Source organism: Sparus aurata, chromosome 15 (assembly GCF_900880675.1).
Source record: "Sparus aurata chromosome 15, fSpaAur1.1, whole genome shotgun sequence".
In the NCBI taxonomy this organism is placed as follows: domain Eukaryota; kingdom Metazoa; phylum Chordata; class Actinopteri; order Spariformes; family Sparidae; genus Sparus; species Sparus aurata.
This window is the reverse complement of record NC_044201.1, coordinates 5,672,934-5,696,688: the sequence shown is the minus strand read 5'-3', so window position 1 is coordinate 5,696,688 and position 23,755 is coordinate 5,672,934. Positions and strand designations below refer to the sequence as shown.

The following is a 23,755-nucleotide window of genomic DNA, read 5'->3' as shown; positions in this document are numbered from 1 at the left end:
TAATGAATGCCTCAGAGACATAAAGTGTCTTAATTAAACAGTTGGAAAAGTGGATGTTACAGAACAGAGGGCAGCGTGGAGGACACAGGCCCCTTTAAAGAATCAATTTACCCTCCTACTCAAATTGATAGGCGTGAGGTTTGATTGATAAGTTGATTTGGCAAACGCTGAGGCTGTGGATTTGGAATATTTCCTGGGGTGGAACATATGGTTTGATTTACTGAGCAGTTCAAGAGGACAAGCCTGACGAGCAGTGGTAGGGATTGAATGACATTTTTGGTAGGAGAGCAATAATTTATGTTTTCCCATGCCAACTATTAATACCCAGCTGGCCTCAGCATAGCGCCACTTATGTAGGTCTTAAAGGCCAAGTAGACATGTTGTCACTGCTGTTTTTATAAATCTTGCCCATAGGATCGCAGCTCTAAACAGGAGACTGGAAACAGAGCTGTGAGTGATGCGAATATGTGCGCAATGTGCATGTGTGTGTGCTGTCAATATAATCTACAGCGCCTTGCTTTATGGCTGTGATTTCTTGTGGCACCCTCAACTCTCATTACACAGGATCACAAATTTCGCTGTAACTTTCGCAGAGAAACTGGGCTCAGGAGACAATATCAAGACCGGCGGGTGAGTTATCACCGATGTGAGCGGCGGAGAATTCATGCTGAAATGAGGGTGAAGGAGCGAGCTCTGTGCAGAGGGGTATGTACCACTATGTGTCCATCTCCTTTGGAAATGTTCTCAACCGAGATTACACTCAAAGCAAGTGTCACATCATCCTTGAGCATTTAATTAATATGTCTCTTAAAGATTTACAAGAGGAGCTATTATATGCATGTAAGTTGAGAGAATGAGGCGGGCTGTGATGGCTGTCAGTGTAACACTAAAAGACCGCAGTAAAGAAGTCTTTGCTCTTTGCAGAATTTACTGGCACAGCAAGGGACGAGGAGACACTAAAGGGTAGATGCCTGTTCCCGGACCTGACAGTTTGATGGTCGTGTGAAACTCAAGAAAGGCCAAGCTGGTTTGTTTTCGAGCCGTTTATAAACTCTACTGACATGCTCCCTGCACACGGGAGCTGCTAATTCATCGCTGACTCGAATCACTCATCTTGCGATCGCTCACCATACAGCACAGGAGTGAGATTTTATGTGGTTGTGCACAAAGTATTCACACAGATGTCTACTGCCCGTGTCAGGTAGGACCGTGTAAGGTAGCATGAAAATGCTAACGAGGGCTCATGTGGGTGGTTTAAGAGCAGAATTTGACGAATTTGGAAAGAAGCTAATTCACTTTCTTACCAAGATGTAGATGCTGAATATGATGTGAGCTAAAAAGAGTAGATTTAAGAAGCAGTTAGCATAGCTTTGCTTAAAGACCAGAGGCAGGGAGGGCAGATAGCTTGACTTTAGCCTGATTCAGTGACATATATAAACCCGCAATTAGCATGTTAGTGTTTTTCAAAATCAATCGAATCAACAAGAAGAACCTCCAAGCTAGCACCCTACACTAAGATGGCCACTAACAGCCTTACTTTACTGTCGGCCATGACTACAACCTTGCTTAGCACTGCCTTAGCCTGTGTGGTTTGGTTGAAATTCAAACAAGCCTGAGTGTTTTTTTCCCCCTTATAGCAGCGAGGCCTTTCTCCAGCACTGACACGGGCCCTGCCTAGCTACGTGAGGCTACCCTGACCCTGTCCAAAGTTATAAAAATCCACTAGCCACCATTTAAAACCCTTTCTTAAGTCTGAAGTCTCTTCTAGTTCTAATGGTGACAACTGTGTGACTGTAATGACTGTAAACAACCTTCAATACCTTTTAGCCTCTGTAAGACAACAGCTAATGTTAGCATTCAACCACTTCCTAGCCAATATTACTGATTAAAGTGTTACATAATGTGATAGGAAAGGCTTGAATTGATTCTGAAATATCAACACACATCTTGAATACAATTATTTGAGTCTTGGAACACACTGGACGTAAACAAGCGATAATGTTAGCTAGGAAGTAGTTGAATGCTAAAGTAAGCTTACGTGAATCAAAATATGGCCTGATGTCCCTCCAGATTTTGGTTTCCATCTGTTCAGTGGTGAGCAATCGGAGGGTGGATAAATAGATAACAATTTGTCGGAATCTCTTGATCTAAACAACTTGCAACAGGGAACACAGCAGCACAACATTGTCCCAGCATTTAAGCTTCCCATTCCAGGCATGACAGAGGAAAATAGCCACCACGTGATTCTGGTCTACAGACTTTGGCACTGGCTGCTTCAACTCATTGGCCTGATTTCAGAGCCTCAACGACTTGACTTGATTTCTAGTAAAATTCCGCATCCTGGTTAATCCTTGACATTTAATGGACAGAAATAGCACAGTTTCTGAGCTTCAGTCACACATGCAGTATCTTACGCACAGTCACAGACACAACCGCAAAACATTATCAGTTTGACTCTGATGTCCTCTGTTGTCCAAACTGTCCTCGAGCCCACAGCCCACGGAACATCCTCATCCTGGGCCACAGTGCTAATCTGGGGTCTCAGCATTCCTGTTTGGTTCACAGGAGACTTGTCAGCTCCTGGGGGCACAGATGCTTGCCTGTCAGAGCCAGCTCAGGGCGATGGATGGAAGAACAGGCCGCTTAGTGCTCTCCCTCTGTTCAGTGTTGACTTACAGTGGAAAATGCTAAACACCTCTGACCCTCTGTCCATCAATGACCTAGTTAGACGTCAGGGAGCTTGGGGAACAAGCCCTCAGATGAGGAATCTTAAGGTGTGTGAATTACTATAAGTCGCTTTGGACAAAAGGTAAAGTCTTAGGTAAAGTCCAAATGGTTATTGATGAAGACATTTTACTCACCGCCAAGGGAGAGCAAAGGAGACCATACAATGACTATACAACATCGGACTTTTGGTGAAAGTTTCTTACCATCAACCCAATGCTACTTTCCTCTGCCATGTTTCTGCATCATATGACATCAGCTTGGCAACTTGTGTACCAAATTCTCTGACCTTCTGACTGGCTGCTCTGAATAAAAAAAAAAAATCACATGACTTTTTTCAGTCAGAATAGGTTTTTTTCGATTACTACATGAACAAGCTATTAGTTGGCCAGCTGACCTGGAAGCAGATCTGCTATGAAGTCTGTTTTTCATGTTCATGTTCTTTATTTGCTTCCAGTCAGACTCAAATGTGATGACAGACAAAAATATGAGAGCATAAACCTTTAAGTATCCGGTGGACTCAAAGTTTGGCATTTGTGGTTAAAACTACTCTTAAAAAAAAAAAAATGAAATGTGGCATTAGGGAAATTCAGACCGGAATTCCCCTTTATAGTTTACAGTACATTGAGAGGATATCTTATTCCACAGGCTAGTGAATTAATCCATCTAATGTTTCACTGTTACGAAACTAGAGTCAAAATAAAAACATCATGTCTTCCTTTTCAATTTTATGTGCCTGTTTATTGGTATTTAATTACCACTCTTGGGCAAGTTCAACACACCAAGACTCAGTCAAAATAGCACTTGGTAAGCACCAGTTGACGTGGGACTTCAGACACACCAGGGGCACGGTCATCACTGTGGGCTCCGGTTTCAGTGCTGCATGATTGAGGCTGCCAACCTGACAGGCCCACCTGCCCAGTGGCTACAGCCAGCTGGCCCAGACAATGATTAACGGCTAGCGTAAACTTACTCAGCAGGGTCTCAGACACATTCGCGCATTCACTCACACGTAGGAGTGTTACATGACGCTAAAAGCTATTACAGAGCGGGGGCTCGGACTAAGGCAGGAATGACATCCATAAATGTTTAGTGGGACTGCCCTGCACAGTTATCACTTTTCAAAAAGAGAGACTCGCTCTTGTCAATAGAAGCATGATTCCGGAGATCAATGGAGCAGATTTATGTACTGTGGTATATGGGAGATTATCCAAAAACCTGGATCCCATATCTGACTTGAGCTTTCACCCCCTGCTTCCTCCATAAAAAGAAAATGACATCATAAAGAGTAAACCGGGCTTGATATCAGACTCCCCAGCTCTAATCCCTAGGAGCTTTTTGATATCTTTGATTTTCATTTTTCAAGGCCGGTGTACTATTAATCTTTTGGCGGGGCGTAAAAAGTAGCTCTGGGAAAGCTCCTCAAAAACCTGCGAGCTCTCCACAAGGTCTCAGGCTGGAGCATTATCAATGTTACAAAATACTACGCCTCATAACTCAGTCTCCTTGGACGGGCTTTTTTGGTGTGAACGAGTCTTTGAGTAAACAAATCATTTCAGGGGCAGGGATACATCTTTTTGCGCCTGATAATTTGTTTATTTTAACATATTTTGAACCCTTAATACAGCATGCCTTCCGATAACCACCTCAACTAGCTAAAGTCTGAACAACGGTCACATCGCACTTAAATATTTCTCGTATATTTTTTTGGCAGAGACTTTATTCTGTTTGATTTATACTTTACGATTTTTTTGCAATAAATGTTCAGCTTGCAGTTGCAGGGAGTGCTCAATAGCAAAATTTTATCGCCACCTACTGACCTGGCGTGTATACTGCAGGGGTTCAATCGTTTTTTGCTGAGCCGTATGCACGAGGATCGTTTTCACAATGTTGTCGAATGAACATGGAACTCTTGTTGAGACACAAAGTGAAACTTTTTCCCTTTCCAGCAAAGTTGTTGCCATCTAAATCAGGGCCTTAGACAAGAGCCCTAAAATCTATTCCCGATTTTAAAAGAGATTTTGGTAACATAACTTTAATCATTTCTCATAACAAGCTTGACAATTTTGAATAACCTTTTAATTTTTTTGACTGCAACATCAGAGGTTTGTATGAAATAAAAAAAGAGTTAGGATTAGATCATTAGAAAGCACGTGGATTGGGAAGACAACAACAAATGGTCTAGTATTTGTTTAGCCATCAGATGTGGCCTCAAATGTAACAGTTTGAACCACTTTCTGTAATTGTAATGAGAAACATGTTACTGAGGAAGCAATCAATGTAATGCCCTGTTTCATTTAATGACATTTGTTTACAAATGGTATAAATGATAAATGTAAATGAATGCTTATAGGATGTAGATTCAGTAATTATACTGTACGGATTGGAACTGTAATTACTTGTTGAAAAGATAGAAGGCTGGTACTGACCATTTTTCAAAGCGGACAGAAGCATAACCCTTAGCTTTTAATCCCATCCTTGGCTTAAATAATCGCTTTCCATTTTTAATGCAGCTTCATTGTAGGGTGTTGAAACTGTGCAATATGATAAATAGTTTTGAGGAGCTATCACAGTCCCGCTGATACATACTGCATGAAGCTGTTGAATCTTAGCCTGTGCATATGCAGCTGTGACTGTTCTCCCATTATTCCCCGGCTAATGATGTACTAGCGCCGCGACGGGTAATGTATGGAGCCGTGCATCCGAACAGCAATAAAACGAGACACTTTGCGGGAATTCCTAATGCACATTATCACCATCTTTTAATTTCAGAGTGCGTACCTGCGTTTGGAAAAGAGAAGAAGAAGGAGTGGGCCATTTTTTTAGGGGCAGCCATTTGTTAGTTATGTAGATATTGATAAGGAAACGCAGCGTGCGAAGGATAGTTAGTATTCTGGATAGGGCTCTTTGGAATAATAGGCTGTTCTTTATCCCTCCCGTGAAACACCGCAGGCCACACCATTGCTCCAACTCCAATTAATTTCTACACCCCATTCATATTACTCTTCTATGTAAGTGCAGCGTTTTCTAATTGCATTCATCACCAAAACCCTCACTTAAGTTCCCCCAGTATATTTATTATCACGCTAACTGGGTCTAAATTATTAAACCTTAATGATGTGGGCTCTGAAAATATGTTGTCCTTTATTTTCCCCACAGAGAATCAATGTTATACATTAGCAGTATAAATTAAGTAATACTTTACCTAGGCATGTTGCCGCCTTCAATATTCCCTCTCAGTGAAATGCATTCTCACAGTCCGGTGGCTTGCGGGTGCCTCTGGGGAGGGGATGATATAGTTCATTCTAATGAAAGAGCTAGGTGCTGCTAATGGTTTAAATGATGCATTTGTGCGGAGAACAGCAGAGAAAATACATATGAGAGATCTGGCGAAAACAAGATAATTCACACTCCCATGGGGAAATGATGTCATCGGACACACCGTGGATGCCGAGGCTCCTGGGAGGCCTCGAATGCAAGTACGGCTGCATATTCTGCTGTGATATATGTGGGTCAGTAATAGAAATGGGCAATATACGGTAAAGTCCATCACACTTAAAGGTTAATTACAATAGCTACAGTAGTCCTACCTCTTTATGACGAAATTGCTTGCTATTAATCAACTTTAGAGTGCCTTGTAACATTATAAGGTGTGGAAAGGCATAATGGTCTGACACACTGTAATCTCTGTCTTTTTAGGATACTTAAATAAGCCCTTTATTTGAAAATTATTGCAGAGAAAGTGCCAATTAACAAATGAAATCAAATTTTCAAATAAGCCACTATAAAAGACAGCTTTGTCTGCTGTTGCTTAATCAATGCAGTTAAAAATGGATGTAGACTGGACCATTAGCATAATTTGAAATAACTGATGTCTTTAATTTAAAACCTCCTTTATTATTATCTTTCCAGCAAATCTAAATGGATTTCTGCACCACCCTCTCTATTTCAAGGTGGGAAGTAGCCTCCAGATAAACGGAGATTAGGGGAGCATTGTCTCATTGCAAGAGCATCATCCATAACACCTTCCCCTCAGACTGACTTCAATTACATTAGCAAGTTAAATGCTAGTGTGAGGGGGCATTTAGGTAAAAACACAGAGGGCTGCTGCGAAGGCAAAAGCCGGTGACTGATGACACAGAGGCTGAGGAAATACAGAGGAAAGAGCACTTCTGAGCGAGGTAGCCTTGATATTTGCCAGACAGAGAAAAGGACTAAGCTCCTCCTGCCTTCTGTCTCCCGCTACCAGGATAAATCCCCACTGATCGCTAATTGTGTGATTCTTCTTTTCTACATCAACTTCAGCCCGACAGGTTATTTCAGCTTGTTATCGGGAAAACATTTATCCACTTGGAATTATTACTGTGCTAGGGCCTCTGGTGAAACACAAACAGTAGTGAATCTTGTAGAGTTATGGTAAGGCCTCTCCTCATTAGATGGCCAATCGACTGGCGGAGCGGAGGGCCCAATCCCAGCCCTTTATTGAGTGTTAAGGAGACACAGACTGACATTTACATCTCTTGCTTCTTCATGACTGGCTAGAGAGAAAATGGCTGCCATAGATCCTGGCTCTGAGGAGCGGCATGTAAGGTCAGACAGTGAGGCGCATCTTCGTCGCGGTGCAATGCTTCATGGACAAGATAGCACATTTGCTACACGGAACTAAATAGGATGCAGGCAGAAACTAGAATACAGTGGGTGCTTGGTAGGTAATATGTCATTTTGATGAGTGCGCAACTTGGTTTCATAGAACAATCGCTGTGCTCTCAGGGCAACAGAACTCCCCAAAAACAAACCTAAAAGATGTAAACAAGACAAGTCACCCAATCTCATCTTGTCTGTACTGACTTATTGAGCCGAAGCAGAGGAAACACTGCCGTGGATAAAGCACCCACATACTTCCAACAAACCACGACGGCCCTCTGCTTCCGAGGTGCTCTTCTCATTCAGTGGCAATTACAATCCACACCTGGCAACACAGAAGACATCCCAATGCCTAACAATGTCGCAGAGGAACTCTCTTCCAAACTACCCTCCCAAATTGGCTCCGTGGCTTCCACCCAATTAGGGCTGAAATATGGTAACTGCGTCAGCCATTACAGAGCCGTAGAGATTGTGCTGGGGGAACTCTTGAAGGTTAGGAGGGGGGTACGCTTCACGAGTGATGTGTTGTGCGGACTTATGCTTACACAGCAGAAAAAAAAGCACCATGACGAGGGGACAGCAGAAAGAAGCGAGAAGCAAAGGAAGGATGATAAATAAACTGCATAGATATCCTGCGGACATATATTAGAGACGCGGGGAACACAAGAAAGATTAGTGTTTCGGCCAAGAAGGGGACTTATTCATATCAACTGTCTACTGCATCTTACTGTAATAGGGAGTCTGTTGTTAAATGCTAAGACGGTATGTTCAGTGCCTCACGTAATGAGCCATAGCCATAACATAATCTTGCTGAATTTGCATTATAACATGCAGTATTTTTTTTTTTTACCACTTTATAATGGAATATTTTTTTTAAGCCACTTCTGGCCACCTCGTGTATTGAAAATGAAACCACATCTCTGTTATTTAAGAATAAAGTAATGCACAAATTGCAAAAGCCAAGGCACTAAATATGCTTTTATTATGCAAGGAAGACAATGATGTTTTACAGCAGCTCATCAATATCTCGGGACATTTTAGCAGACCTGCATAAAATAACAAACGGCCTTCCCCCTCTCTCCTCCTGGATGGCTGGCTCTGGCCTACATGTGCTCCTGACACCAGGGTAACTAATGTTCCCTGTGCCAGCAAAGGATTCTGATTTGATATAAGCATTCAAACCTGTCTGCCTTGAGATATGGCGTCTGTCACCCTCCGCTACGATTGATTCCCCCTTGCCCTTAAATGCAGTGCTTGCAATGCAAGCCAAGGACACTCGCCTGCCTGGTCAAGTAATGACAATCGTCTTTAAGGAATAATGGCCCGAACGCTGCTTTTGAAAAGTTACCAGGCCGCATCCAATAATGAACTCCCGGTCGATGACACATTGATAGATTTCTATTCTTCAAATGGGACACTGTAGCTGCAGTTTAATTGACAAGAAATGAATTCAGGAGGTTGGGAAGGAAAGGCAGGGATGAGATGGTGGGAGGGAGGAAGCAAGAGGGGGGACTAAATTCTGTGTGATCAGCAAGGTTTCAAACAATCATTGGCGAAGTGAAGTCTCCACCATATCTATAAGTCATCATGTTTTATAGACCATTAGGATCTCCAGAGAAGGGCCGCGTGGAGACCGTGGCTTTTTGTCGAAATTAAAATGTCAGAGAGGAAGAAATAGAACAAAACAGGGAATCTGCAATTAATTACCTGGCCATAAAAATTCAATAATCGGGAAGCAATGCTGTTTTCCGCGCAGCAGTACTCCTGATCACAGCAAACTGGAATAGAATGCATTCATCTCCCCAAATTACATTTCTAATCTAAAAGGGGATATACAAGCGAGGGAGGGAACCTTCAGATGTGAGCACAGTAGCATACACAGCGCGTATCTTAGTGTCCTGGGGAAGCTTTAGTGCAGGCAAACCTGGGCAAAACCCCACATATCAAGCCACTGTGTAATCTGCTTTTAGTTTAAAAACAGAAATGCTGTAAAAAAAAAAAATAATGAACACATACATTGCACTTCTGGTAAATACAGTATGTGGCTATGTTCCCATTTGCACTGAGATGAACAGTGCTGATTCAGTGGAATTCCATCTTTCTCCCTGTTGGTGAATAATATATAGGAGATATTAACATGAGGTAATTGCCAGTGATTTTCAGAATGATACATACCATCAGCATGCTCCAATGGAAATTCAATAGTATAAGTGTTGTTAATGTGCGAGAAGATACAGTGTAATGTAAGTTTCATTGAGTTAATTGTCAACTGAAGTGGATGGAAAACTACTGCTAACATGGTGATCAGACAAATATACATTGGCATTGTAAAATAGGTTCAGTATGTCATGGGATTCTGTGCAGTCCAATAACATATAATATGTTAATATGTTAGACATCATATTGACAGTTAACTACTGCCAGCTACTGCTCACTGTGCCATCTGTACCAGTGTACAAACGCTTGAAAGAGTCTGAGTGGGAACTCGTCAGAGACATCGAACCACTACTTGCTACTTCACAATACACCAAAAGGTGAGGAGATAAGAAAGTAAGCAGGGTTTGAATTTATCTCTGAAGCTCTTCATTATTTTTACACAACCTTTTCTGAAATGTTTCTCTCAAATGCCAACCAGGAAAAATTGCTCAAAAAATGGAGGCCATTATCCCCATTTTTTAACAGACGTTATTAGAGGTGTTCCAACTACGATAGCAGTATCGGAAATCCCGCCAATACTGACAAATACCCCATAATTTTGAAACGGGACCATGCCACTTCCCAGTTAGCTCCGTTAGCTATGCTTAACATTACACACTATGAAGAAAACTTGATTTCCAGAAGTAGCGGGGTCCCGTTTCTGAAATACGTGGTAGAGGAGTCAGATGGAGCTGGCAACATGACAGCTATGTGGCAATATTTCATTTCAATATTACAGCAACATGTTGAGTATGCAAGGCTGCAATTTGGAGGGGTGGCACCAGTGTTGCCAATTTCAACACCGGCAACCTTACAAAGAGTTTGAAGACACATCGTGTGAAAGAGCATGATAAAACTGCTCTCCCTAAACTTTATGAGACAGTGAGGGCGCAATGTGTGGTGCAGCAAGCACACAACTACCCAGAGTAGGTTTTAAGGGAACATTTATTCTTAGATTTATTTAAGTTGCTGTTGCACTACTCTTTTAAACTGTTCTTTTTAAAAAGTGGCTGCACTGTTACAGATTTTTAAGGAATTGTTATTTATTCCAAGATTTCTTGATTTGTTCTTTTTCGGTTGTGACTGACTGTCAAAATAGTTTATACAATGCTGTTTGCCTCAAGTTTGACTGTTGTGATCAGCCGATAACACTGGTATCTTCTGATGTGTTCTGTTGATATGTTGCGCAAACTGTTTGTTTTCAAGCATACCCCCGGAAAGTGATTTGTTCTGTTGCTCATTTCTCTTATAGTTTATCTTTATAGGCACAGAACGAATAAGTCTCTTAATCAAAACAGTAAAAGAAAACTCAAATATAGTTTGATCTTGGGAGTTGTTGCCATTGAAGGCTGAAATTTTTACAGACTGGTAAAATTCAAGTGTTACTCACGTTATATTTAATCACGTCCACGTCCTTCTTTCACACTATCTGACGTATCATCTGGTGTTTTCAGTTACAGTGACACCAAATTAAACATTTATCTGGGTTTGAAAAATTGTTGGAAACATCTACAGTAGAATGATGTATGTAGATACACAACTCAACGAAAGACATATCAATTACATAGTTATTTTCATCAATTTTAATTAAGAAATGTTACATTTTATATCTTTATAGCAGGCATCAAGCTTTGGGCTGTCACCAAGGATGTATTTGGAGAGAGGGCATGAGAAAATGGCGACCCATGCACGCTATGTTCACACACTAACATGATGTCAAGCGCATTCGCTTCTGGAATCTGAGTGAGTTAACAATTATTAAAGGTCATGGTCTCAAAATCATTAAAGAATAAGTCTTTGGGAGTCAATTGAGGTACAGTGCCTCATATTCACGCTTGCAAATGGAAATCTGTGGCAAGCTATTATTGGTGAGGTACTTGAAACCTTAAAGTTGACTACACTCTATCTGGCCCTCTTAATACATCCATACTTGTACCACACCTGTGGGTACTGGAGCTGTACAGGTTGCAGGTGTGAATGTAACTCAACTGCAGTTCAACATTGACAGACTACCTTATTTAATGATAAGATGGCAGCGAGTCAAAGCTTGATGAAACTTTAGATTGAAGATATTTGATAATGACAAAGAGTCATCATCAAGGGAGCAATATAGAAAATTGAAAAAGGAAAGAAATGTGAAATATAGATGTCCAGTATCAAAGGCCTTTCCAAACACTGATGACTAATGGCCGGGATATTGAGTAGAGATGTCTGATCTAATCGAATTCTGAGCCAATAGAGACTTTCCGTCATATCGGTATTGGCTCCATCAAGCCCAATCAATTCTAAATTGATTTGAAGGAAGACAGAACTTGAAAGTTTGAAAGGTTTTTAATATAGAACATTAGAACATAGTCTTGTATCTTCCCCCCAAAATGGTTACAGTTATTTTCAGATATAAACCTAATGCTTCTTCTTCTATCATCTCGTCTTTATGTACAGAATATACCAGGTTCTGCAAATTCAGAGCAACATGCAATCTTCATATTGTGAGCCGGTCTTGAACCATCCATCACAGTGGGTGCTTTAGTTTCTTTCGTTTAAGCATCTGGTTTCCTCTTAAAAGTTAGTTATGTATCAAGGTGAGAGAAGGGTAAGGACGCATGGGCAGAGTCTTCAGGACTCCTTCCAGACATACTCATAGACTCCCACAGGAGAGGGTGGTCTGAAGGAGAGGAGGAGTGGTTTTAATTTAAGGAATGCAGTGGTGCTATATTTCACCCTCTGCTGTTGTCTCACATTATCTTGGTAAACATCCCTGGTACTAATATGATATATTTTCGAGCAGGCGGTGTTTCATCCTGCTCCCTGCGTGATTGATGAATGACGGAGGGATGAAACAGGGACAGAGATTTATTGCGCTCCGGCGCATAGAATATGTATGATTATCAGCTGTGTGGTGAAAGCAGCCTGGTTTGAGTGATGGGCACATGGAGAGAAATCTACTAAATGACTCCATTCCCCCTGAGATGTCGCAGGAGGAGGGTTTTTATCTCTGTCTATCTCATTCTGGCCTGCTCTCAGACATTGGTAGGTGTGTTCTTGAATATGAGTGGAAGGGCTGAGACAAAAAATGCAGATTACGCAACATAGGCCTGTTATTGCATATTTGACATGCATGTTTGATGTTTAAGATAACCAAAGAGAGACAGCCTTTTTCTTTTCAGCTTTGATGGGTTATACTTGCCTTTAGGTTCCAGCTTTGAGTCACAGCATTTACACCTATTTTACTAAGCCAGCGATTTTTGACTCGTGGAGACAAAACACAGTGACTTCCCACCAGCAGACAGAGCTGGATCAAGCTCACTTTGTCTTTGTCTACACTCATAAGCCTCTGAAAAGGTGCGACAGTAATTGTCAGAGTGAAATGCCGCAGTTTATCTTCTGTTATACAGTAATTCTGTCTAAGCTCTGATTTAGCTATAATACCCATTGGCACCTCTGAGTGCCTCAAACAGTCAGCATCTAATTGATCGATAGGACGTCATCATAAATCCCAAATCCTATGCACTTTATTGATCCTTCTGGAGCGCTTGCTGCTTCTCTGCATATGTGATTGCCTCAGCCTCCACACATGCCAAGTATGAGGCATATTTTATCCAACAGGAGCATTATCATATGCAGACTGCATTGTTTCCTGCATCTGAGAATTACTGCTAGCCAGCATGACTTGAAAGACACCCCAGAGAGGACTTTATATTCACCTCAATTTATATTTACATGAGGGTCATAAATAACGCTAATGCACCACGGCGGTTTAGTCGGAGTAATTGTTTATTTGCTTCCTGGTGGACTCACTTGACAATATTGCTAATGAACACTGCAATGTCTACTTCTGTATTTTAACAGAGAGAAAATGATCATGATCATTCAGAACACGTGTTCAGAACATGCTCAATTTATTTTGTGGGAGTTTATATGGTTCGATGTTTCACACATCACTTAAATAAATTTTTTAAAGTATATCATCTTGTGTCCACGTGAAAAACTCAATTACGGAAATAAACTCAATGTTAATTTGTTGGGAATGTTGAAACGTTGAGCTAGCTGAGTTTCTTCAGCCTGTAAAGTTTGAAACCAAAAGTCTTTACACTGCTGTTACATGGCAGAATGTTACACTACTGTGGGATTAAATATAACAACATGACCTACCTTCATTTAATGTACCTGCCAACATAGCTTAACTTCATGCATTGACGTGTAAGGAGAACTGGATGCAGCGTCAGAGGCGGGGCCCTACTCATTCTTATAAAATCTGCTCATAGGGGCATGAACCCAAAAAGTATAAAATTACTTAAAAAAAAAAAAAAAATGGATCTGACATGAGATTGTTCTTATTTGTCCCTCATAAGTGTCCTGTTTGCCTGACCATGGGGAACAGATTAGACTCACCCGTAGCTGCAGGACTGAGCTGCCCCCCATGCAGCGCTACATCGTCCTCCAGATTAATGGTGAAAGCCTGGCTTTTAATATAGACAATTCAGGTTTACTGTATGGATGGCAAACAGACAAAAATATATCAAACAATAAACTAGTGTCCTGCTAGTGTCTCACAGGTGTGTTGCATCAGTGGCATATTTTGACAGTTATTTGTTTAACAGGCTGAAGAAGCTATTTTTCCTCATGTTCAATCATTTAATCACAAAGACAGCTTGATGGCTGGATTTCCCCCCACTTTTGATTGGATATTGTCACAACAGTGGTTGACACACAATTTTACCCTCGCAAAAGACCAAGCAGAAGCATCCTTGAAGTCTTTTGCAAAATTTTTTTTTCACCACAGACATTTTGACTTGTTAGCAGGAAAAGCACAGGTGTTACTAACATTAATGATAACTGGGTTCCATCAAGTTTCCCTGCCATCACCCTTGAAATCACCCCACCTAATTGGAATGCAACTACCATTAATGTTGTTAATTACACCTGTGCTTTTCCTGTTATAACAAGTCAAAATGTCTACTGTACACAGGCAATCACATTTACCTAACCAACCACTGAAGGTGTCTGACAGTGAAACTATCTCTGATGAATATAAGTAGGCCACAAGACAATATTATCACAGTGGTATGGTTTCGTCTAAGAAAATGAATTTTCTTCTCTTACAAATCGAATTGTCTTCGACATAGCATGCACTCACTTCATATTTCTCCCGGCAGCTTTGTTGCTTTGGAAGACGAGACGCCAGAAGGCTAAAGACCCGTTCCTGAGAAATGACTCGCCCTGTGTTCATGTGACAGTGGCACGTGTCCAAGCACGGTCCATAAGGTGGAACAATGAGAGGATTTGTTGTCTCATAATTGTAATTTAATAAAGATCTCACATGGTATCAGCGCAGCCTGACAGCCAGGGCCTTCCGGCGCTTGTTAATGCAATTGTTCTGGTCAGACGGTGCTGTCACAAATCATGCTGAAAGTTGGGTGACAGGTAGCAGAGCTCATGGATACTTCCTGAGAAGCTCAGACAGGTTTTGGATAGAGGCCAGGGAACGGCTGCACATGCTGTTATGTTGTCTGGTTGTTGAGGGAAGAGGAATAGATGGGATTTCATTTAATCGAGAATATGATACCTTGACTTTTAAGGAGGGCTAAAAGATTATCCGGGACGTTTTAAGAGACATGAAGAACAACGTTTTAAGAACAGTGAAGGTAATAGATAATCATCAAATCTAATCTAATGTTCCTCCCTTAAAAAAATGTGAGGCAGTGACAGTTTGAGTGAAACCATTTCCAAAATAGGGGCTTTTGAGGATTGAACAATGCCCTCCCTCAACACTGTCACCGCCACCCTCCCTCTGCTGCTCTTGTTTCACCTCTGTCTTTCACTGCTGATGTATGGGTGATGTGTGACAGGGAGAGCTCCAGTAAAACCCTGCATACATGCCAAAATACATTTTACAAGCACTGCTCTAATCAGCCTGCAGCCAGAGGCTCATAAATTGCCTCAGTGTGTCTGGAGCCGGGGAACAAACGCAGCTTATGGTCAGCGCTGAGGGCTGGATATACAGCAGGCCACGCTCTCTGGATAGAACCAACTCTTGAGTGCTGCTGGTGATGTTTGTGAGTCAATTCAATAGAGGGAGGAACAACCCAGTGCGTTTATATCAAAAAAATGACAAGGAACAATAATTTATGCGCCTGTTTAATCAGCTGAGTGCATGTAGGCAAATGTTTGCATATTGCTGCATGTTTTATGTCAGATGTAAGCGTGTGAGGACATGTCCCCATGCTTGGATGCTCTCACTCATGTGGCAAGTCTCAAATATGTTAAAAGCTGTCATTACATCCATATTTAGGGACCACTGGAGGATTCATCAAGGCTTCATACACTTCTGCTTATCTGAATGATCAAAATGAGCAGGTAGAACGTGTCACCACTCCAGCTGGGAGGTTGTTTTGTTCTTTTTAATCTCAGCTGTAACCTTCAGTGTCCTCCGCTGACAGGAAATGCAGTTTATCAACTGTGGATGACACCGGCGGAGGTGATATATGCAGGACTGTACTTCCCCCGATAACTCTAATAGCGTGAAGCCCTGTTCATGCTCTGTTCCTCGTTTTTCAACCAACAGGGAAATTCCTGAAGTAGGAGAGGTTGATCAAATGAAATGATACTTTGAAGTATGCGTTTGAGTCCCGCGATGCCTTCGCCAAGTCCTCAAATGACATTTCAGAATTAAATAAAGGCACCTTGTCATCTCAGTAAAAAAAAAAAAAAAAAAAAAAGGGGGGGGGGGGGTGCAGCCTCTATCTCGGGTAGGTCTCTTCTTTTGAAGAGCAATTTTTATATGTTTTTTCATGGGATAGTTTTATAATTGAAGGTGTGCCACACAGACACACATACACACACACACACACACACACACACAATAAGCCAAGGAGGTATGGACTGACATTATCTGAGAGTGTTGCTTCATATAAGAACAGCTATGGTATGTGTTGTAGTCAAAGCCAACATGTGCCTGTTGGCCTCAGGCCACCCGTGTAGAAAGGGTAAGCACATGGTAGTAAGTACGAGTGTCCTCTACTGTACAAAGGCAGATGCAGCTCAGACTGTACGCACCATGTTCTTGAATATAAATGTCATGCAGTCATTGTTCAACAAATATTACATGAAGAAGCTTCTTTAATTTATAGGATTGTATTTTAATGCTTGTCTGGGGGATGTTAGAGAAAAGGGAGGGGCCTTTTTCTTGTAGCTGCCATATGTAAGAAATGGCCACCTTTCAAATTCATACTCAAAACAAACAAGGGGCAGCATATCACTAGAATAACTGCTAACTGCTGCTAACTGTAGTGGCCATTAGCTTGTTAGCGAAGTTAGCTCTGAACACCAGGGGAGTGTCGGTGTTTACACCTTGCACAGGAGCTTTAGACCGGCATGGACTGGTTCTAGCTGGTTAGCATGCTAACTTCAGTAGACATATCTGCAATAACTGTTCTGACTTTACTTTCTGTTGAGAGCTTTAGTCAGTTTTGAATGTTTTCAACTTACATTCTTAAATATTGTACCTTTAATGTTGTCCATCTGCTGGTTTATTTATTATTCAGTCGGGATCCATTGGGTAGCAGCGCTGAGCTTGACCAAAAATTTGAGGTGTTTCTTTAAAAAATACTGATAAAAACAGCTGTATTATGCATACAGATCAAGTGTGATTGGTGCAAATTTGTATTTAAGGTAGCCACTAGCAAGGAGGGGGAGGAGAAAACATGTCTTTTTCTGTCACAAGTGAGTAAAACTTAAGTGCCATCCTGTGGATGCACTTTGAAGCAGAACAGATTGTGTGTTGAGAAATGTGCAGAACACACATTTTTTTGATGACGTGTTTATAATGGTCTTCACCTTCCACATTTCCTCACTTTTACATAGCTGTCGAATAAAAAAACCCCTGCAGAGGAAAGCCCATAACCGCTTTGAGAGTATAGCCTGTGTCTATGAAACCCAAGATTTCTTGCTTTTTATTCTGAGAGAGAATAAGGTTTGGTTTATACACTGAAACACAAATGCGCATACACACAGACACCAACTTCTACTCGAGCAGTCAATAAGCCGACTGTGGCTTTGGCAGTGCTCTATCTTATTTACAGGACGTTTGTTGCACTTGACATTTATCGTGGCTCCGGGGCCGTGAACTTCATGCAAACGCCATCGAAGCATTCAGTGCTTAGGGCCCGGGGCCTCCCGTCTCGTCGTCATCACAAGTCTTTTCACGCTAAGATAAATCACTTCCACTGGACCCCGAGCACGGAGAAGGAGAGGGATGGAGGTGGGGGATGAGAGGATGGAGAGAGTTAGATGTGGGGAGGAGCAGGGAGAAGGGCAGGCAGAGGGAGGGATTGAGATTCAGGGAGAGGGGGGGGGTTAACATCCTAGGAATACCCGGAGGTTAACGCCAGCCCCATTTCTCCCTCGTTAATTGTTGGGTGCGTTCACACAAATATCACTAACCATTATGAAGGCAGCATATGGTTTGGGTAAATGCTCTTTAGATCTCAGAGGGATGTAAACACTGTCACCACATGACTGTCCTTGATCTGCGCATGGCCACGGGACATGAAAGCCCTCGTTCTTAACCCTCTGACCTGGAGGCCTGGGTGGGGGAGTGTGTACCATCCTCAGGGGAAAATGCTTGTATCAATTACAGTTCAACCGGAATCAAATAAAGATGAATATAAAGTCAAAGATCTTAAAACAGCATCTTGGATGGATTTCTGCAGGTTGTTTGGTGACATGATCTTGGTGACCATCATCTCACAGCATGGTCACGACTTATTGCTCATGGGTTGCTCGTTTTAACTACTTGAAATTATATTGATGTGATTATCAGGGCTGGAAAAGTAACTAAGTACACTAACTTAACTACATTAAGTACAATTCAGTTTTATGCTTCTTTATACTTCCGTTTTCCACATTTCAGAGGAAATATACTGTTTATAGGCCTACTGTGTAAATGTTGTGTCTGGCCTAGACTACCACTGAAAAGTGCTGTGTCTCAATTCAGGGTCTGCATCCTTCAGAGGCCGCATTTGAAGGCCAATTACATCACAACGACACGCGAAGGCTGTACCAATTCAAAGGCTCCTCCAAATGCAGCCCACAAATGCGGCGTTCTTACCCTGTTTTTGGAGGATGCACCGCTACTATCCTACTTTGTGGCCTCACATATCCTAAGATTCTTTGCGTGCCCGAAAAAGAAGAAAGAAAGACAGAAAATGGCGGCATCGCGTGGCGTAGCTCGTCACTTTCGGGGGCCTGGGCAGCAGAGATCATGACGTAAGGGTAAAACATCTGGTGACGCAACCAGGAAATGCTCCAAAGCTAGACCGTCCCAGCTGACGCGGTTAACAAGGCTTCTAAGAAGGACTCGTGATCGAAGACTGCAAAGGCCGGGTCCTTCGAAGGATGCAGACCCTGAATTGAGACACAGCCAAGGTCTCATTCCGTCGTCAAGTCAGCAATAACAAACCTGCGACGTCCATTGACACTGACAAAATAAAGGCACCAAAATTACTTGGTTAGGTTCAGGCACTAAAACAACGAAAACAATCTGTAGTTGGGGCCTCTTGTCGTGTTTAAGAGTTACTAGCTTTTACTGAAGAGACATTTTTCACCTTCAAACTTCTGATATTCATTCATTTTAGATCAGTTTTATGCCCAAAGATATACGATGATCCACTAAAAAGCAAGGATTATCATGACCCCACATTGGAGGGGCCTGAACCTCAGATTGGGAACCACTTAACTAAAGTAACTACAGTAACTATACACAAAGTAGTTTAAACTAACAAAGCAACAAGTAACAACATGTAATATAATAAGCCAAAGGCTTTTCCTACACAGGGGTACCTTTAGTTTTGATACTGCAAGTGTGTTTGGCTGATGATATTCTTTTAGTGAAGTCATTTGACTACAGCACTTTTACACTGGTGTATTGGTTAGTAAAGGATATTCAGGCAGTACTAACACTCCACAAACAATCCTCAAATGTACATACAATGATGTTGAAATGGGCTAAAATGTTCACATTTAGTTTATACACTTAAAGCCAGGGTTTAAATAGCAAGTGTTACCAACATTTTCAACTAATTAAATGAAGTAAAAGGTAAGATCGAGCATGAAGGTCTACACTAAAATAGCAGCTTTTTCTGGAGGTTTCTGTTGCATCAGATCTTCACCAGTGGACAAAGTTTTTGTTTAGTTTATTGTAGAGGTAAGGCATTTCTGGAAAAAGCTACTAAGTGGAGTCAAAATTATGTTATCAAGGAAACAGTATGTGTATCAAATGCATATCTTCAGTTGATGAGATTCAATAACAGAATGGAAAAATGTATAGTATACGTCAGTTTTAGGCTAGTTTCTTGACAGATTTCAAAAGAAAACACACTTTATAAAGAATAGAAACTACAGCAGACAGAACAGCCGACATTCTGCAGGCAGTATATGGTCCTATTATAGGCAGAACAGTACAAGATCTAATAGCGGTACACACTAAAAAATGGCTTCAGTATAGAATGATGAATGTGCTGATGGAGCCCACCAAATCCTCCCAGCAGCTCTCAGGGCAATATATCCTCACAACGTCAGCTCCAAATTATAAATCAAACTTCTCGCAGGTCCATTTGATTCATTACAATTTATCGACAATAATTTACAGAAGTGGTTTTCAGATGCTTTTAACTTTGCCGCGGCAGTAATTTACAAACCCAGAGGAGAAAAAAAAAAAATAATGAAAACAACACTGCTGTATTTTTTCCATTTGACTGGCAGTGCAGCAGCTAAGCGATATGGAGGGGTAAAAAATTAGATAGCTGATGATGGCTCATTGATTCACATGCTTGATGTTCTTGGAAAGGCAAAATGATGACACTGAAGAATTTGCTTCGGGCTGCCTTCCGAGCGCCTTACAGCCGGCACGCTACAGAGGCACTGTGACTCAGATCCAATGCAGAAATGTGATAATCATTTCAGCAGAAACACACCCAAGGCAAACAACTAACAGACAGCACAAAGAACAGACAAAAAACATACCTATTCATACCAGCAAAACTCTGTTTGCGTAATCCGCCTTGCGAACAAATCACACTAGCAGACTGCAAATAATGTTTTTCTATTGTGGAAACTAATGATAGTATTAGTGATAATTTATGTTTTACTGATTGCATCGCCATACAGACATAGTGTCACTAATGTTTGTGTCTGGTACCTAAGGCCAGGGTTGAGCAATAGTGGATTACATATAATTAGCATTACATAACCAGAATACAAAAAAATAAGTAACTATGATCAGCCAAGATTACATTGGATGAAATGCATATCTAGAGTATAGCTACACTTACTGTATTACCCTTTTGATTATATCTTTAAAACATGACATGAAAAACTATACCATACCACCTATACCACACACTGAATCCACTTGGCACACCTGTAGTTTGTGTCAGTTCTGTTGTTGAAGGTGCAGTTGCAGTATAGTAGTAGGATTCAGGGTGGTAAATGTAATTAACAGAAATGGAATATAATATTCATAATTCTGTTTTTAACAGTGTATAATTACCTGAAAACGAGAAAAAAAATAGAAAGGAGATGAAAACGCGTCAGCTGGAAACTGCTACTGAACTTCACTCAGTCAGATCAGAAAGCTGCTGCAAGCCAGCATGAAGAGGCACAGGCTAGCCAGGAGGTAATGTTGCTAGCCAAGAGGCAGCTAGCATCAGTTAAGGACATTTTATTTTAAAGTGATGTGAAAAGAGGGCAAAAGTATTCAGATGAAATCTTGGGGGGGTTTCTTTGGCGTTCAAGGGATTACTAATCACAAAACTGTCATGTCATTTGTATTCGCTAACTGACCACGTTTCAAAGTAATCTGACCCAACCCTGCCTAAGGCTTTACAACATCTGACATGATATTTGGATTGCACATCATAACTTGTATCTCTGTGAGTGCTCATTATGCCCTTCTCTTTCAAAAGGTACCGCTTATCTCCACGGAGGCTATTTCTGGTGCCGCGTGACACTGATGATGTTGACAGCAATCGCCTTCCCACATCACAGCCTCCGTAAAGGTCAGACCAAATGAAAAGGATGTGTAAGCGAGGCCTGTCCTCCTGCAACAGCCTGATCTGGCCTCAGGCGCTCCAGCTGATGAGGCCTAAACATCAGCACAGGGTCGTTATTTCAACTAGAGAAGCACTTAACTTCTTCGCTCTCAGTCTCTGAGGACACTGCTGCAGCAAGGCACGACAAGGTAGAAAGAAAGGGAGGTCACGGTGTTGGGTTTTGTCCCCAAAGTACCACCGAACGACTTTTTTTTTCTTCCTCCTTTGACTCTCGGTGAATGCAATTCCTGCACACCCTGGGCGAATTAATTAATTACAAAGCTGGCTGGGTATCAAAGGTAAATGATTTAATTATATTCCCTGCGTCTTTGTTAAGAAGCCAACTGTCAGGCAGTGGTAAGTGGGGCTGTGGCCCACTGTGGTGCCTGAGGGCAGTGTGTGTATAAGTGTGTGTGTGTGTGTGCGTGCGTGCGTGTGTGTGTGTGTGTGTATAAGTGTGTTTGTGTATGTGTGCATGTGTGTGTCATTTTACATTAAAAAAGAGAAATGAAAATAGAGTGTACATGGACATGTGGTAGTGTGTTTTGCTAGTTTAGGACTTGACTTGTCTTGTGTTTTCCTGACAAATCAGCTCTTGTAGTCATACTCACTGGTTTTGGTCAAGAAAAGGCAGCAGTAACTTGAGAGCTGGGCTGCACATCTTTAACAACAGTCAACACCATGACCACAATCTTTCCTTAGTTATACTTGTAGCTAGCTAAAAACACACTTATTATGATTTTAGTAGGTTAAAGTGGTGAACTTTGTTGGAGTCCTGTCTCTCCAAATCAAATATTTACTTTCCTCTTAACTCTGTTTTGGGTCTTCACAAACTCCTAAGTGAAATATTTTGCTCTTTAGCTGCTAAATGTGTGGTTAACACTGTCTATAATACCTACCCAGAACCAAACCATAGACATACACCATGAAGTAAGTATATAGCTGGTATATTGGAGCTTTCCCACTGAGAACAGTTGCTGAAAACAGCTCAAACAGTAACATTACAGACAGTAATAAAACATTAACAATTAGGTAAAACATGCAGGGTGGAGTGATCTTGTGTGGGTTCATCACTATGATCCCATTTGCATTAGTCATTTGATCCATTATCACCAATGTCCATTTGTTTGTAGGTTTGTGAGCAGGATTACAGAAAAATCACTGAACGTATATCCACCAAACTTGGATGGAGGATGGGTCTCAGCCCAGAGAAGACCCCATTATCTTTTGACGCAGATCCAGATCAAGGTAATATTTATGGATCAAGATCAATAACATTGGGCGCATTTAGGTGTATGGTATCTTTTTCTATTTTTTTCTTTCTGTGAAAGAAATTGATAAATGGCAACAATATGTTGCCATACTCTGTGGTTAAACTTATGTTAGAGGAAGATGAAAAGCAGTTTTCTAGTGATTTAGTAAGAACATTTGCTAACTTTTACTCTTCATTAAAAATTACTCAGGCTCAATAGTCCATCACAATGTACATAAAGCATTCTCTGTTACTCTTCTTTCATTTCCTACAATGCCAAAGTAAACATGACTTTTTAATGTGGGAGGGTCACCTTTTACAAAACCGAGTAAATATTACTAGTGTAATATCAGTTTAAAGAGGGCAGAACCAGGACACAAAAAAATGACATAAATGCTATCTAAATGTTACACATATACAAATATAGATATGCGCATACAATACATGCCCTCACAGTGGACAAACATACCTCTGAGCAGACTCACACCTGATATGAGATGGAGACATATCACATGCGTAAGCCGAATTCTTCTCTTCTCGATCAGTGTAGGAGTTTGCTGTGCATGATGCATATTGATGACGCGCTGTTTTAGATGACTTGAACATGTGAGATGCGAGCACTGAGGATGAGGCCATGTGTTTCTGAGAACACACAGAGACAGACGGACATGATTATGTTCTGTCTTCAGGCCAGCGGTTTAGAGTGAGGATAAAGCTTTCATATTGTGGCGGCAAACAGTGACGCACATCTTGATTTTTATCCAACCGAGATGCTTCTGTGATGTCACAGATAGAAAGAAAACCACTAACAACAGGAGATGCGCTCTTAATGATAAAACGGTGTTATAAA

At 41.3% G+C, this 23,755-nt stretch overlaps 1 long non-coding RNA gene across 1 annotated transcript; it reads left to right on the top strand.

The window, feature by feature from the left end:
• The first annotated feature begins 359 nt into the window (after positions 1–359).
• Positions 360–21,787, top strand: LOC115596222 (uncharacterized). The gene is made up of 4 exons (XR_003986864.1): positions 360–450; positions 594–705; positions 925–1,027; positions 21,528–21,787. It is a non-coding gene; the product is annotated as an uncharacterized LOC115596222 (long non-coding RNA).
• The last annotated feature ends 1,968 nt before the right edge of the window (positions 21,788–23,755 follow it).